Genomic DNA, 14,887 nt, shown 5'->3' on the forward strand with positions numbered 1-14,887 from the left:
ATTTGAAGGTAGCTGAGCCTTAGAGAGTAGACCCACTGCGAGTAACCTCTTCTTTGCATAAGAGGCTGGGTGCGTGCCCTTCTTCTCTGTTCCCGCCATCAAGACTGGTGCTTCTGCTGCCTTTGTGGTTGCTGCTGCCCTGCTGTCTATGGCTGCAGCTCTCTCCCACTCTGATGCTCCTCCTCACTGGAGGAACTGAACTGTGTGTGAATGATTCCCATGGCATTAAGATTCACTCAGCCTCCCAGGCCTCATAACACCCTTACTTTACCCACACAAATGCCAGCTGCCAGATGGTACTCTGGCAGTATGCCCCTGCAGTTCTGTCAACTTTTCCCCTTCTCTCAACTGCCAGTGCCAAGGCCCACACCGTTGCACCCTCCCGGCCAAGCCACACTAGGGTGCACAATCTCTGCCGGCTGGACCCAGAACTGACCTCCATCTAGCTCACTGCCTCCTTATACCTGGCAAGACTCTGAAGCCACATGGTTCCTGTGCACTTCTGGAGAAATCAGAAATCCCTGGTAAAATTGAAGTCAATGGCCTACTTGACAGGCTTAATTACCTGCCTACCATGTGAAAGCACAAGGTCTTCCCACCATGCTGGCCGCCTTTCGGAATATCTGGTTTCGACGTGAAGAAGTCAGGCTTCTGTCCCAACACCTTCCGTCCCGATATTCCAACCCCCAATGGGTCGGGATAATTCAGCCCACAGTTTTCCTTACCATGACAATGGTATTCCTTACCATGACAGCTGTATAAGGTACTGGTGAGGCCGCACCTGGAGTACTGTGTGCAGTTTTGGTCTCCTTACTTGAGAAAGGATGTACTGGCACTGGAGAGGGTGCAGAGGAGGTTCACTAGGTTGATTCTGGAGTTGAGGGGGTTGGCTTATGAGGAGAGACTGAGTAGATTGGGATTATATTCATTGGAATTCAGAAGAATGAGGGGGGATCTTATAGAAACATATAAAATCATGAAGGGAATAGATAAGATACAAGTGGAGAGTATGTTTCCACTGGCAGGTGAAGCTAGGACAAGAGGGCATAGCCTCAAGATTAGAGGGAGCAGATTTAGGACAGAATTAAGAAGGAGCTTCTTCACCCAGAGGGTTGTTAATCTATGCAATTCCTTGCCCAGTGAAGTAGTTGACGCTTCTTCAATAAACGTTTTTAAAGCTAAGGTAGATATCTTTTTGAATAATAAAGGAATTAAGGGATACGGTGAGAACGCGGGTAAGTGGATCCGAGTCCACGAAAAGATCAGCCATGATCTTATTGAATGGCGGAGCAGGCTCGAGGGGCCGGACGGCCTACTCCTGTTCCTACTTCTTATGATCTTATGATCTTATGACAATTGTTGCTTTTCCATTTTGTAAAACACATATTCTGATCTGTTATGCGATTTGCTTTGCAGAAGTTGAATTTCAATTTATTCTTTCACAGGATGTGAACATCACTGGCAAGGCCAACATTAATTGCCTATCCCTAATTTTCCCTGAGAAGGTGGTGGTGAGCAGCCTTCTTGAACCACTGCAGTCCATGTGGGGTAGGTACACCCACAGTGCTGTTCTGGAGGGAGTTCCAAGATTTTGACTCAACGATGATGAAGGCCGGTATTTTTCCAAGTCAGGATGGTATGTGATTTGGCAGCAAACTTGCGGGTGGTGGTGTTCCTATGCACCTGCTGCCCTTGTCCTTCTAGGTGGTAGAGGTCTCAAGTTTGTAAGGTGCTGTTGAAGGACCCTTGATGAGTTGCTACAGTGCATCTTGTAGATGGTACACACTGCTGCCACTGTGCGCCAGTGGTGGAGGGAATGAATGTTGAAGGTGGCAGATGGGGGTGCCAATCAAGTGGGCTGCTTTGTCCTGGATGGTGTTGAGCTTCTTGAGTGTCGTTGGAGCTGTACTCATCCGGGCAAGTGGAGAATATTCCAACACACTCCTGGTTTGTGCCTTGTAGATGGTAGACAGGCCTTGGGGAATCAGGAGCTGAGTTACTCACAGCAGAATTCCCAGCCTCTGACCTGCTGTTGTAGCCATGGTACTTACGTAGTCAATCCAGTTCAGTTTCTGGACAATATTGACCCCAGGATGTTGATGGTGAGAGTAATGCCGTTGAATGTCAAGAGGAGTTGGGAGACTCCCTTGTTGGAAATGGTCATTACCTGCCACTGTGTGGTGTGATTGTTACTTGCCACTTATCAGCCCAATATCAACAAATCAAAGTGTCTGAGTCAGTGTTCCAGTGCACATCAGCAGTTGAGCAATAAGGAGGAAGTGTACGATTACAATTTAGCTGAATCCTTAAAACAACATATATTTGTAACTCTTATCACTCAACCTGGAGAAATGAAAGAACTAGATGTTTATCAGTCTGAGTTACAAATCAACTTGGAGTCTCCTAACAGTCTTAAGACTGCATGAAATGAGTAAAGGCCATTTAAATCATAAAGCTCATTCCTCTCACAGACCAGACACAACCTCTTCCATCATAGCTGATTTGCATAAATGATTTGCACTCCTAAATCAGAAGCACAATATCTAAATTTGCAGACAACTTCCAATTGGGGGATATAGTTAATACAGATAAAGACTGTGACAAAATACAGGACAACATTAATAAACTTGCAGAATGGACGTGTCATTGGAAAATGAACTTCAATATAGATATGTGTGAGGTGGTTCATTGTGGTAGGAAGAATAAGGAAGCTACCCACACCTATGGAAAATAGGGCTGGAATTTTATGTTGGGTTGAGAGCCCTGCCTCAAGGCTCTATGGTTCCCCGAGCAGACCGCCAAAGTCATTTGGCAGAATGCCTCATCACCAGAACTTTCAAACACTCACCAAGGTGTAGCTTGGCTGATGGTGAGAAGGGCCCTCCCTGTCTGATCCTTCCTGCATGCCCAGAGTCTTGCCCCCCACCCCACCCCCCCCTTCCACATGCTTCCCTTGAGGTGGCTGTGGTGGGGAAGAGGTAGTTGCCCACCTCCTTCTGGAATGTGTCTTTGCAAAGCAGGCGTGGAAAGAGATGCAGTGGATTTTGTTGAGGTTCATCCTAAGCAGCAATGTAACACAGGAGTCTGTGTCCGACGGGTTGTTCCCAGGGACGCACACTGAGATAAACATCAACTGCTGCTCGAGGACCATCAATTCGGTGAAAGACACTCTTTGGTCTGCCCGAAACTTGCTGGTCTTCCAACGCAAAGAGTTGTCCACAACCGAATGTTGCAGACTGGCACATTCCAAGGTCCAAAACTACGTGCTGAGGGACGCATTAATGCTTGGGGCAGCCGTGGCAAAGGCTCAGTGGGGAAAGACCACTGTGTAAGGTCCTCCCACCAAAGTGAACTGAGGGGCTGGATCCATGGGAAACCCCTTGGGCTGTATACACCAAATATGGGTTTGCTGTAAAGTGTACATTGTATGTAAAATGGAAGGAGGGGTAGTGAGGCAACTCACTCCTGTATCGAAGAAAACTTATTTCCTTTGCACTTTTTGGAATGTTAACTTGGTGCTGTTTTGAACTGTTTTGTGATGTATTTTTTATGAATAAAGTATATTTTTGGAAAAAAAAAGCCCTGCCCAATGGCAAAAAAACATTAGTGGTGAGCCTGCCTACACTGGGCCTGGAAGCCACACTGTAATTTTACATGGTGCAGCCCTTAATTGGCCTTGGGTAGAACTCTTGCCCCTCTGAGGCAGGAAGTCCTGCCTACAAGATCTGCTGGCTAATCAGCAGGCCAGCAGCTCTTTAGTCCCAACAGTGCTACTGGAAGTGGTGGCCACCGCTGGGACTGTACCCAGCCAGGACTGGCAACAGGGACGAGGCCCTGGAATGCAGATAAGTGTGTGGGGCCTTGCAAGGGACAATTAGCTGAGCCCTGGTATGGTTGGGGTGGGGGTGGGGGTGGGGGGTGGTGTTGCTAAGTGCGGATGGCTTGTGCCGTGAGGGACCTCTGTTGGGCCTAATCAGGAGGCCCCCTCCCCCCCACAGCTCACAAGGAGGCTGTCAGATTTTACTGGGCGGCCTTCTGAGCTATTGAACCGCCTGCCTACTGCTATTAAAAGTGCAGGGGGGGGAGTGGGAAGGTGACGGGAATGGCATCCTCCCGCCTCCTACACAATTTTACGACCACCATCACCACACTTGCGCCTCCGGTCCACTCCTGCAGGGGGAGTAAAATTCTGGCCCAAGTGTCTAAATGGGTAGGAGAGCAGAGGCTTGTGAGGGTTCAAATACACAAATCACTAAAAATATCAATGTTAAAAGGCCGTAAAAAAGCAAAGACCAGGGGTTCATTTTCAATTAAAAAGCAGAGAAGTTATATTAAACTTGTATAGAGCCTTGGTTCTGATTTTTCCAGAAGTGCACAGGAACCATGTGGCTTCAGAGTCTTGCCAGGTATAAGGAGGCAGTGAGCTAGAGGGAGGTCAGTTCTGGGTCCAGACGGCAGAGATTGTGCACCCTAGTGTGGCTTGGCCGGGAGGGTGCAACAGTGTGGGCCTTGGCACTGGCAGTTGAGAGAAGGGGAAAAGTTGACAGAACTGCGGGGGCATACTGCCAGAGTACCATCTGGCAGCTGGCATTTGTGTGGGTAAAGTAAGGGTGTTATGAGGCCCGGGAGGCTGAGTGAATCTTAATGCCATGGGAATCATTCACTCACATTTCGGTTCCTCCAGTGAGGAGGCCTCACCTGGAGAACTATGGACATTTCTGCTCTCCATATTATAAAAAAAAAGGATGGAGGTGAATTTTGTGGCAGTAATGACAGTGAAATTGTTAGTGTATGCCGTTATTACTTCAGTGTAGCTGACAGCAACTTATATGAAAGTAACATGGAATATTATTCACTGTCTGAAAATATAAGTTGAAAATTAAGGATATTAAATGCTTTTAACTTTTTAGTTTATTGTGTATGAACACTTCAATGTGATTGGCTGCTTTACCCGCTTGCTGACATCACTGCTGTTGCAAGCCAAATCATCCCTTGACTTGACACCATATTTAACCTGCTGGCCTTAAAGGGGAAAACCACACTACAGAAATCACTGACTACAAAGTCCAGGTCAATGACACACTGGAGAATGTGCAAAAAAAAAAATCCTCGGTTCATTCCAGAACTGAGAGGTTGTACCTATTTGGAAAGATTGAATGGGCTGGGACTCTTTTTGCTGGAAAAGATAAAACCTAATAGAGGTCTTTAAAATTAGGTAAGGTTTAATGGGGTGGACGTAGAGAAGATGTTTCCACTTGAAGGGGAGAGCAGGCCTAGAGGCTGTAAGTATAAGATTGGTGTCTAATAAATTCAATAGTGAATTGAGGAGAAACATCTTTACCCAGAGAATGTGGAACTCACTACCATAAATGCAAATGGCATAGATGCATTTGAGGGTAAGCTAGATGAACACATAAGGGAGAAAGGAATTTTATGGTTATGCTGTTGGAATTATATGAAGAATGGTGGGAGGAGGTTCATGTGGAACATAAACACTGGAATGGACCTTTTGAACTAAATGGCCTGTATGCATGCTGTAAATACTATGTGGTAGACACCACCCCATTCATTCAATCTCTTGAGAAAATATGTTATATGAAGGTTATTAATACCCTTTCCCCCTCAAGTTAAGAAAATCTCCTACATGTCTAGCTGGCTTATATCTTATCTTATTCATTTTTGACATATAGTTTGGAGATTACAGTAATATACCAACCATTATTTTCCTTAGAGCATGATCATTTCTCTCCATATGTATTTCCACTATTGGTGCAACACCTGCCCTCTGTAGCTCATCAGCTCTTCTTTATATATTGCACTCTTACCCCAATATCATACACAATCTGATTCATACTACCACCTCTGAGCAACTCAGTTTTCACATCTCCTGTTACTCCCACCTCATTAACACAAGCTTCAAGAACACTCGGGCCGATTTTCCGATACATGGTCCTGGTGGGAAAGCTCCATGTTGGAAGTGCACATTCTTAAATGTGTTCTTAAATCTAATATCTCATTTTCCACCTGGACACTCTGCTATCTTCTAATCGAAATATTGAATGTACAAACTTCAGACCATTACCTCCCAGATTCTTCCTGTCTCAACTAAATGTGCTCCTCTCTGTTTTGTAGCTGTGGTACTCATGCTTTGTCTTTCCAGCACCTTTTTACAGCCTGACAGATGCCGTTGTCTATTCACATCTCACAGCAAGCTTTTAATTAGTCAGGACCTTTTGCAAAAATAAACCAGTGGACATTGCTGTAACATAAATGTTAAAAATGATAATGACAATGGCACACATTCAGAAGGCATTGGTGTCACAATGTGATATGCCTGAGACTGATAGACATAGCGCCCTGGAACCATTTTTTGATTTAATCTCATTTAAGCAGTCAGGAGAAAAGGAGCCACATTTGCCATGGAAGTGCACACGGATAGCCCATGGTTTATCCCTGGTGCCTCAGAGAGGAAACAATGTTTGCTCCAGAGGTTAACTGGGGTGTGGAAGAGAGAGAACAAAATGAAAAACCACACCGTACAGTCTAATTATCCATGGGCCAGTATTGTGTTGAAAGGATTAAATCACATTCCACAATATGATTAATACTCTAGTAGCCCAAATAATAATGTTCACAACAACAGCCACTCCCGAAGATTCCTGTTAGAAAGCGTGTGCATGTAGATATTAAGTGTTGTCAGCTGTTGCGCCGTCTATGTTACACTCATTGCCTAGTGAAGCCGGATTCTCGGATTATTAATTCTGGGTATACTGTGAATTTGATGTATGGTACTGCAGTGCACTCTCTATGCCCTTTGTATGCTTGCCAACCACCAGGGTCATTTTGTGAGGCAGTTTCCTTGTTACAGGTGCATAATATTGTTGTACCACCTCTAATACAACATGCAAATGCACAGGACATGTATTCATTTGTATTTACTATAATTTACATATGACCTGGTTACATTATGTAGCTCTGTTTAAAAGCTACACTTGCTAGAATAAAACCTCTTAAGCAAAAAGCTTAATTAAGAGGCATTGATGATTATCAGGTGCGGGTCATGCCCTGGGGGTAGATTTTTGATAACCTCTTTAGATTTATGTGCACATTTCTTTCAAGCCAGGTCACTAATTCTGCAGCTTTTTACTCTTAGTTCTCAGGTAGTGTATGCATTCCTAATCTGACTTAAATCTAATTGAAAACAACTGGTAAACATATAAAGGGACATGTTCTAGAATGTCACCCATTGTTATTGACTATATCTCAATTTTGCAAATGGAAACTTGTATTAAAGCTGATTGTAACATAATTAAAATATATTAGGATGGGGTGGGCTCAAGTACCTAAAAGAAACGTCTAGCTATCCAGAATTTACAGTGAAGTGGAAGATTTTGTATAGTCAGTAATAAACTATTACGTCCAGAATTTATTCCATGAGTGAGGAAACCTGGCAACATGAGTGATTATGCACCGGTGAGTTTTTAGGTTTTGCTCAGAAGCATTTGAACTGTCAATGTGAATATGGGTCAATTGAGATACTAATGAGTAAGTGCAAAGGTGTCAAATATAGCCTCGAGCAATTTTCGGTGACAATTTCTACTGTTATTCAATGTCAGTTTTTACACAAGAGTTCAAACTGGTTTATGGAATGTCTGAGCTGTGTACAAATACTCACATAGGAACATCCCACTCACTGAACTATACGGAAAAACTTAGTGTGGCCACATAGCAAAACAATGTTTTATAAATCAATGTATAATCAGCACCCCATTACACATTCCCAGACTTCTTTTTTCTTCTTTGGCCTCCTTATCTCGAGAGACAATGGGTAAGCGCCTGGAGGTGGTCAGTGGTTTGTGGAGCAGCGCCTGGAGTGGCTATAAAGGCCAATTCTAGAGTGACAGGCTCTTCCACAGGTGCTGCAGATAAAATTTGTTTGTCGGGGCTGTTTCACAGTTGGCTCTCCCCTTGCGCTTCTGTCTTTTTTCCTGCCAACTGCTAAGTCTCGTCGACTCGCCAAACTTTAGCCCCGCCTTTATGGCTGCCCGCCAGTTCTGGCGATCACTGGCAACTGACTCCCACGACTTGTGACCAATGTCACAGGACTTCATGTCGTGTTTGCAGACGTCTTTAAAGTGGAGACATGGACGGCCGGTGGGTCTGATACCAGTGGTGAGCTCACTGTACAATGTGTCTTTGGGGATCCTGCCATCTTCCATGCGGCTCACATGGCCAAGCTATCTCAAGCGCCACTGACTCATTAGTGTGTATAAGCTGGGGAAGTTGGCCGCCTCGAGGACTTCTGTGTTGGAGATACGGTCCTGCCACCTGATGCCAAGTATTCTCCAGACTGCAACCCATGTATTACCAGGAATTCAATACAATGGAACTGCTTACCTTCCTCTTACAAACTAAAAGATTTCATAGAGTCAAATTTGATAACATTATTTTCTAATTTGACTCATCTTTTCTTTATCGAGTCTATGAGCCATGGCCCTTCAAAAGAAAATCTTTGGGACAGTTTTTGCTAAGCAGAGTATCTTACAGCATCTGCCTTTAGTTACACTTGCCCCTGCACCTTTCAGTATAAAGTTGTTGGAAACACAAGCTTATAATGGCAAAGCGAGGGACACAGGGCATCTAGGACCAGAGTGAACAGAGTAACCAACAGGCTAACGTAAGCAATCAGATTGAAGGATTGGAAAATAAACAGGGTAGAATGGAGAAGGTGGGTGAATTAAATGGGGTGAATGCAGGGCTGAATTTTGGTTGGGATCTGGAGGCGGGATTGGAGGTGGGCGAGCCCGCAATTCCTGCTACCGGCCAGCATGCCAGACAGCTGCTTGGTCCCACCTTCAGGCTATTTTGAGAGAGGCTGGGTGGGGGAGATGTGGGTGAGGGGGGAGGTGGGTTATTGCTACCCATCTGCCAGCAGCAGGTAACCAATTAATCTAATTAAATTGCCCGTTGAAGGCACTTGTCAAAAGCTGTTTCAGAGAGCAAGCATGCCCCTCCCCTCGTTGAGGCCAAAGCCCAGCTGATGTACTGAGGTGGCTTCCTGGCAGTAAACTAGGGAGCCATCAATGCCTCATTCAATTTAACCTTCCCTTGCACCTTCCTCCCATAGCCGCAATTGGCAGAGAGCCACAGCTGTGGCCACAGTCCGTCCGCTGGAGGGGCTCCCCTCCACAATTACAGACTGGCAGCTGTGGCCACTTTTTACTTTTAGACTTACAAAAATTTTTCAGATGGCACCTCATCTTGAGGGGCTCAGTTTCCAACGTATATTGGCAGTGCCCACCTCTGACAGTTTGGGGGTGGGGGTGGGGGGGTTGCTGCTGATCTTTGACTGCAGGATGGCCTCCTATTGGCCCTTCGGACTCAGGGGCCTGCCCACTGTCCTTAATTGGACGAGGCTTCTGGAAGCTGCCACCTAGTTGGCTGCCGCCCTCAAAATCACCCTCTGGGTCCCATTGCCAGGAATTGTGGTTTCCCGACCTGGATTTCATTCCGATGGCAAGATCGGGACCCCCAGAATGAAAGTTCAGTCCTCATTGTCAAATAGGTTTAGAAAGAGAAATAAAGAGAGGGAAGGAAAGATTGGATTAAGAAAGAGAGATGAAAGAGACAGAAAGGGAAATAGAAGAAAAAAAGATAATTTAAAATTTCACTTCTTAATCTCCTGGAAAAATTTGAAACCTAAGGGATTGAGGCTCCAATTTTGTAATTTTCAGTACTAGAGAGGTTGATTGGCAGTAATTAACACTTATCACATCATTAAAAGCATACCTACATACCTAAATATCTGTGACAGGTTTAGTTCGTGCCAATACAGGAACTTGTCAACATTCAATGGTGAGGCAGGTGGCAGCAAGATGCTGTTTTCGCCAAGTCTACCATGGAAGGGCACAACCTGGACTCTATCTTTAGAGTTCAGCATTTAGCTGCATATGTGCCCCTCACCTGAAGTTACTGTACTATTTATGGATAAATAACGGTGAGTGCCAGGAGCCTCACCGTTACTTTGACAGCAAAATCTGACCTTTTTATCCTGGTTGAGACTATTTCTGAGAATGCTAAAGTTCAGTTAACCTGCTCATTGGCTTCCAAAAAGAAGCTTGAAGAAAGAGAAGACTAGTGATATTGTCCAAAAGAAAATATGTTTTGCCACTGATGCTCAAACTATTCCATCAGTGTTCAAGTAGATAAAGCCAATTCAAAGCTTCTGCCGTTACCATAACCACTATCACTATGTTGAATGTCATTGTATTGGTGAATGCACTGTGCTTTAGTCAATAAACCTACAACTGTGCCAGTAGTGTCTGTATTTCTACAGGTTACTGTAGACAGTTGCCTGTATGCAGCTCTTGTAAGCACAGCCTTTACCAGAGATAGCTGTCAGCACTGATGCAGAGCATATATTCTTCAGAACAATCATTGGATGAGTCATGGTACCATTGCACCTATACATTGTCGAGCTTCTTGCAAAAATATTCAGCATTGTGTGCTTCTATTTGTCAACAGGTGCAGCTGAACTTCACCTTTAGTAAGAGGGTGTTGTTTTCCTTTGGCTTCTGCGCGCAAGCAACGATAATGCTGAACTTAGTTGGAAGGGTCAGATGAATATATTGGCAATAATACCTCCCAAACTGGTGACCTCTACCACCTAGAAGAACAAGGGTAGCAGAAGTATGGGAACACTACCACCTGCAAGTTCCCCTCCAAGTCACACATCATCCCAGCTTGGAAATATTTCACAGTTCTTCATTGTCACTGGGTTAAAGTCCTGGAACTCTCTCTCTTAACAGTGTTATGGGAGCACCTTCGCCACATGGACTGTAGTGGTTCAAGGCAGCTCACCACCACCTTCTCAAGGTGACGAGGGATGGGCAATAAATTCTGGCCTTGCCAGTGATGTGCACATCCCAAGAATGAGTTAAAGTAAACCTCTCTTTCACTGCCTCATTTATATTACTTGAAATCCAGGGGTTAAGAGAAAACACAAACTGCTTCTTCATTTTAACGGTTTAATCACATGGGAAATTCAGTGAGTGATTTTCCCCCAAGTTTCCAGACTGTGTTTTGGTGACTGGATTTGGAGCTAATATGTCTTTACTGAAACTGTTGGACATGCATTGTTTTTCTGGCACATCGGGCTGGATATTAACTTACCTGACCCACCGGAAGAGGGGGTGGGAGGTGGGTGTCAGTAAGGGGCAGGGAACCTGGAAGTTCAGGTTCCCCCACACATTGTGGAGTTTTAACTGTGGTCTCCCACCGAGAAGCCTGCCTGATTGACAGGTTTTGCTTCCAGTTGGGCTTGGTGGGGCAGATCGGTGGGAGCCACAGGACCAGGTAGGTCTGTGCACCTGTTGGGGGGTGGAAGAAGTCCGAGCTGGAGGTGGAAGGGGATGATCTGGTGGGAGAGTCAATCCTGGGTGGGAGATGGGGAGGGAGTTGTCCTCAGGTAAGGATTGATCCAGGGCTCCTGGGGTAGAGTGGGGGCGTTGGACACTGGAATTTGTGGAAGTTGGAGGCCTCGAGGGAGAGGTCGGGCCGGGAGGTCGGAGGCCTGGGGAAGGATTGGTGGCTTTGAGGGGGACTTGGAGGCCTTTGGGACAGACCTGGGTGTGGGGAATCGGGGGGAGGCTTGGGAAAGGAATTGAGATCTTGGAGGGGGGAGTGATTGGAAGTTGCTGGGTTGGGGGGGGTGGTTATCAAAGGTCTGGGTGGGGAAGATCTGGCGAGGTGGGGATCGGAGGCCTTGTGGTTAAGCTTCGGGAGCGATAGGAAGGTTCAGGGGGTGTCTGATTGTGTGGGGTTGACCACGCAGGTACACTTGACCCTGCAAGTAAATGAATTGGAACCTACCTCCTGGATCCGACAGTTCTCACCTGGGTTCAACTACTGGTTTCCCCGAGACTCGAACCCAGGCCATTAACAATAGAATTCAAACATTGAACAATGAGGCTCATAGGCTCATTATAATATTTAAAGTGGCAGCCTGCCTCCTTGGTGCAGATTGGCTGGGCGCTCATTGTCCCGCCTTCGTTAAAACAGGAAGTGGGTGGGTTGGAAGTGGGTTTGGGTTAGGATTCAGGTTTTAAACACTTTAACCTCCCACCCGACCCAAACCAGTGCATTTTATGAGGTTAAAATTCCCCCCATCATGTGGGTATGTTGCTGTTACTTACAGTGGGCAGAAGTAGTTAGATTCAGCCCTGCAGCTTCCTGCAGGGGCAATTCCTAAATTTCGGAAGAAGTCCCAGCTGGATGCACTGAGAGAGTTGGCGAAGACTCTTCCTGTGTATCAGCTCGGGGCACCGTGTGTGGTTTGGTGATGAAGAGGCAGAACCAGAAAGGATAAGGGAAATCCAACGCCATGCAGTGAGAATAATTGACAAGGGGCTCGTATCACTGTTGCGAAATAGCCTGGAATATGCCCTCAGTGCACAGTATTGAACACTTGCACCTTGACTAGCAAAGCACATCTGTAGTAGCTTCGAGAGTTTGTGTTTGATGCAAGAATTACTATATAATTTGTACTGCACATTTCACCAGAAGCAGTAGGCTTTGAATTGAGAGGAGCAGATGTGGTGAATGCTGACATAAGTTTTTTTTTAAAATACAGTAATGCTAATTGTGCTTATTACTGGCTGAAAATGTGCAAATGGAGTGTAGTCTGGTTGCCCTTGGGCAGGAACAGTTCTCAAATCAGTACACCAAGATAGATAATCAAAATGGGATCTTTATCTCAGTGGTGCAATTAGGAGGAAGAACAAAAAAAATGTTCAACTGCAGAAAGTGCTGGAAATACTCAGCAGGTCTGGCAGCATCTGCAGAGAGAGAAGCAGAGTTAACGTTTCAGGGTCTGTGGTGGCCACAGCTGTGACAGCACTGAGCAGGTAGAGGACGATGGACGTCGCCCTTCAAAAAGGTAGTTGGGGTTTGGGCCTCGCCAAGGACAATTGGCTGGGCCCCGGCAAAGGGGGTGGGAGTCAGAGAACAGGGTGGTGGGGGAGTGGGGGGGGGGCAGGTAGTTTTAGTGGGGGGCGGCCTATGCTGCTGGGGGGGGGGGTGCCCTTTGTGGGCCACAGGGTGCCCAATCAGGAGGCACCCCCCCCAGCCTGCAAAGAGGCCGTCAGGTATTACTGGGCGGCCTCCTCAGGTGCTGAAGTGCCTGTCCACCGTTAATAAGATACCAGTAGTGGTGGGAGGAGGCCCTTAAGTGACATTTAATTGGCCACTTAAGGACCTCAATTGGCGTGGGGTGGGCAGGATGTTTGTTTGCCTTCTGGGGGGGGTGGTGGTGGGGGTGGTGAGGGTGTAAAATTCCAGCCAATATTTCAGGTTGATAACCCTTCATCAGAATTAAAGCATTTGATGCAGCCGCACTGAATCAAGCCGTTGCCCGGTGGCAACCATGAATGGCATCAACATAGCGTAACCCTTCGAAATAATCTTATCATCGCTGAATGCTGGCTACACTCCAATGAGTTGTTCTGGTCTAAAAATCATTCTGAATTTTCTCCAGTTTGGATTCTTCTTTTCTCCTGGTCTGGGCTAGGTCTCAGGAACTTTAAACATTGCACTGTTTCAGCACTCTGTCACTGGGAACAGAAAAAAATGCGTCAACATCTGTTCGTTGGGCATCTCTCAGTGGAGTTGCACTGAGCGAAGACACAGAGAGGATACTGTTAATCGTGTCCAGGTGCAGGCTCGCTACAGCATATATGTGCATTTCTTGCACATTCATCAAAGAGCAGCCCATGCCCACCAGTCACTTATTCTGGTTAGGGTGTGAACGGTAATTTATTTTCCATGTGAGCAGAGTGGCAAGCTGATGGAACACATAGCATGGCAAAGGTGAAATATTACTGGAGCAAATTTCAATGATAATGAAGGAAACAGGAATTTCTGCCTATTCCATACTAATGCTGTCATTCATTCGTATAAATTCTTGCTTTTACATTTTTGTGTGTGAAAATTTGCAACGTTAGTCCAATGGGGGGAATGCAATACTTTCATCTCAGTCACTCATCGAGCACTCCCAGGGCATGGTTCGATCTGGAATAAAGCTCCTTCCTTTATTGCTTCAGTTACAAGCTTCAGCTCCAGCCTCTCAATAGTGTGGCTGAGTGACATTTCTTTTCCATTTCCTACACCAGTCAGCCCTATGATTTGTCTGAGGGGGATTGGCAATTTAGGGGCAGTTTTATATTTAAAAAAAAGCCTTGCATTTATCACAACCTCAGGATGTCCCAAAGCATTTTACAGCCAATGAAGTACATTTGAAGTGTAATGTAGGAAACATGGCAGCCAATTTGCACACAGCAAGCCCCCACCAATAGCAATGTGACAATGACCAGCTCACCTGTTGTGATGTTGAGTGAGGGATAAATATTGGCCAGGACACTGGGGAGAACTCCCCTGCTCTTCTTCAAAATAGTGCCATGGGATCTTTTTTGTCCAGCGGTGAGGGCAGAACAGGACTTCAGTTTAATGTCTCATCCGCAAGACAGCATCTATGACAATGCAGCACTCCCTCAGTACTGCAGTGGAATGTCAGCTTTTAATTTTTGTGCTCAAGCCCTGTTATGTTGTGTTTCCCCCACTTACTGGGAACTTGATTGGGACTGTTTGAACTCATTTTACATTGAACCCGTACAAATAACAAAGGAGACTGCTGGAGTCAGGTTGAAAGGCCAGTGCTGAACACCACCCATTCCCCCTGCTTTCCATGGAATAAATGATTATTCACTCCCACAGATTATCTAGGGATTGTTTGACATTTCCCGAGAATCACCCAATTTGCTTCAGCAGATGAACGTCATTGTATTGGAATTTGGCAAATCCTATTGAGGAAGGCATGGACAACAGCAGGTTA

This window comes from Heterodontus francisci, chromosome 27 (assembly GCF_036365525.1).
Source record: "Heterodontus francisci isolate sHetFra1 chromosome 27, sHetFra1.hap1, whole genome shotgun sequence".
In the NCBI taxonomy this organism is placed as follows: domain Eukaryota; kingdom Metazoa; phylum Chordata; class Chondrichthyes; order Heterodontiformes; family Heterodontidae; genus Heterodontus; species Heterodontus francisci.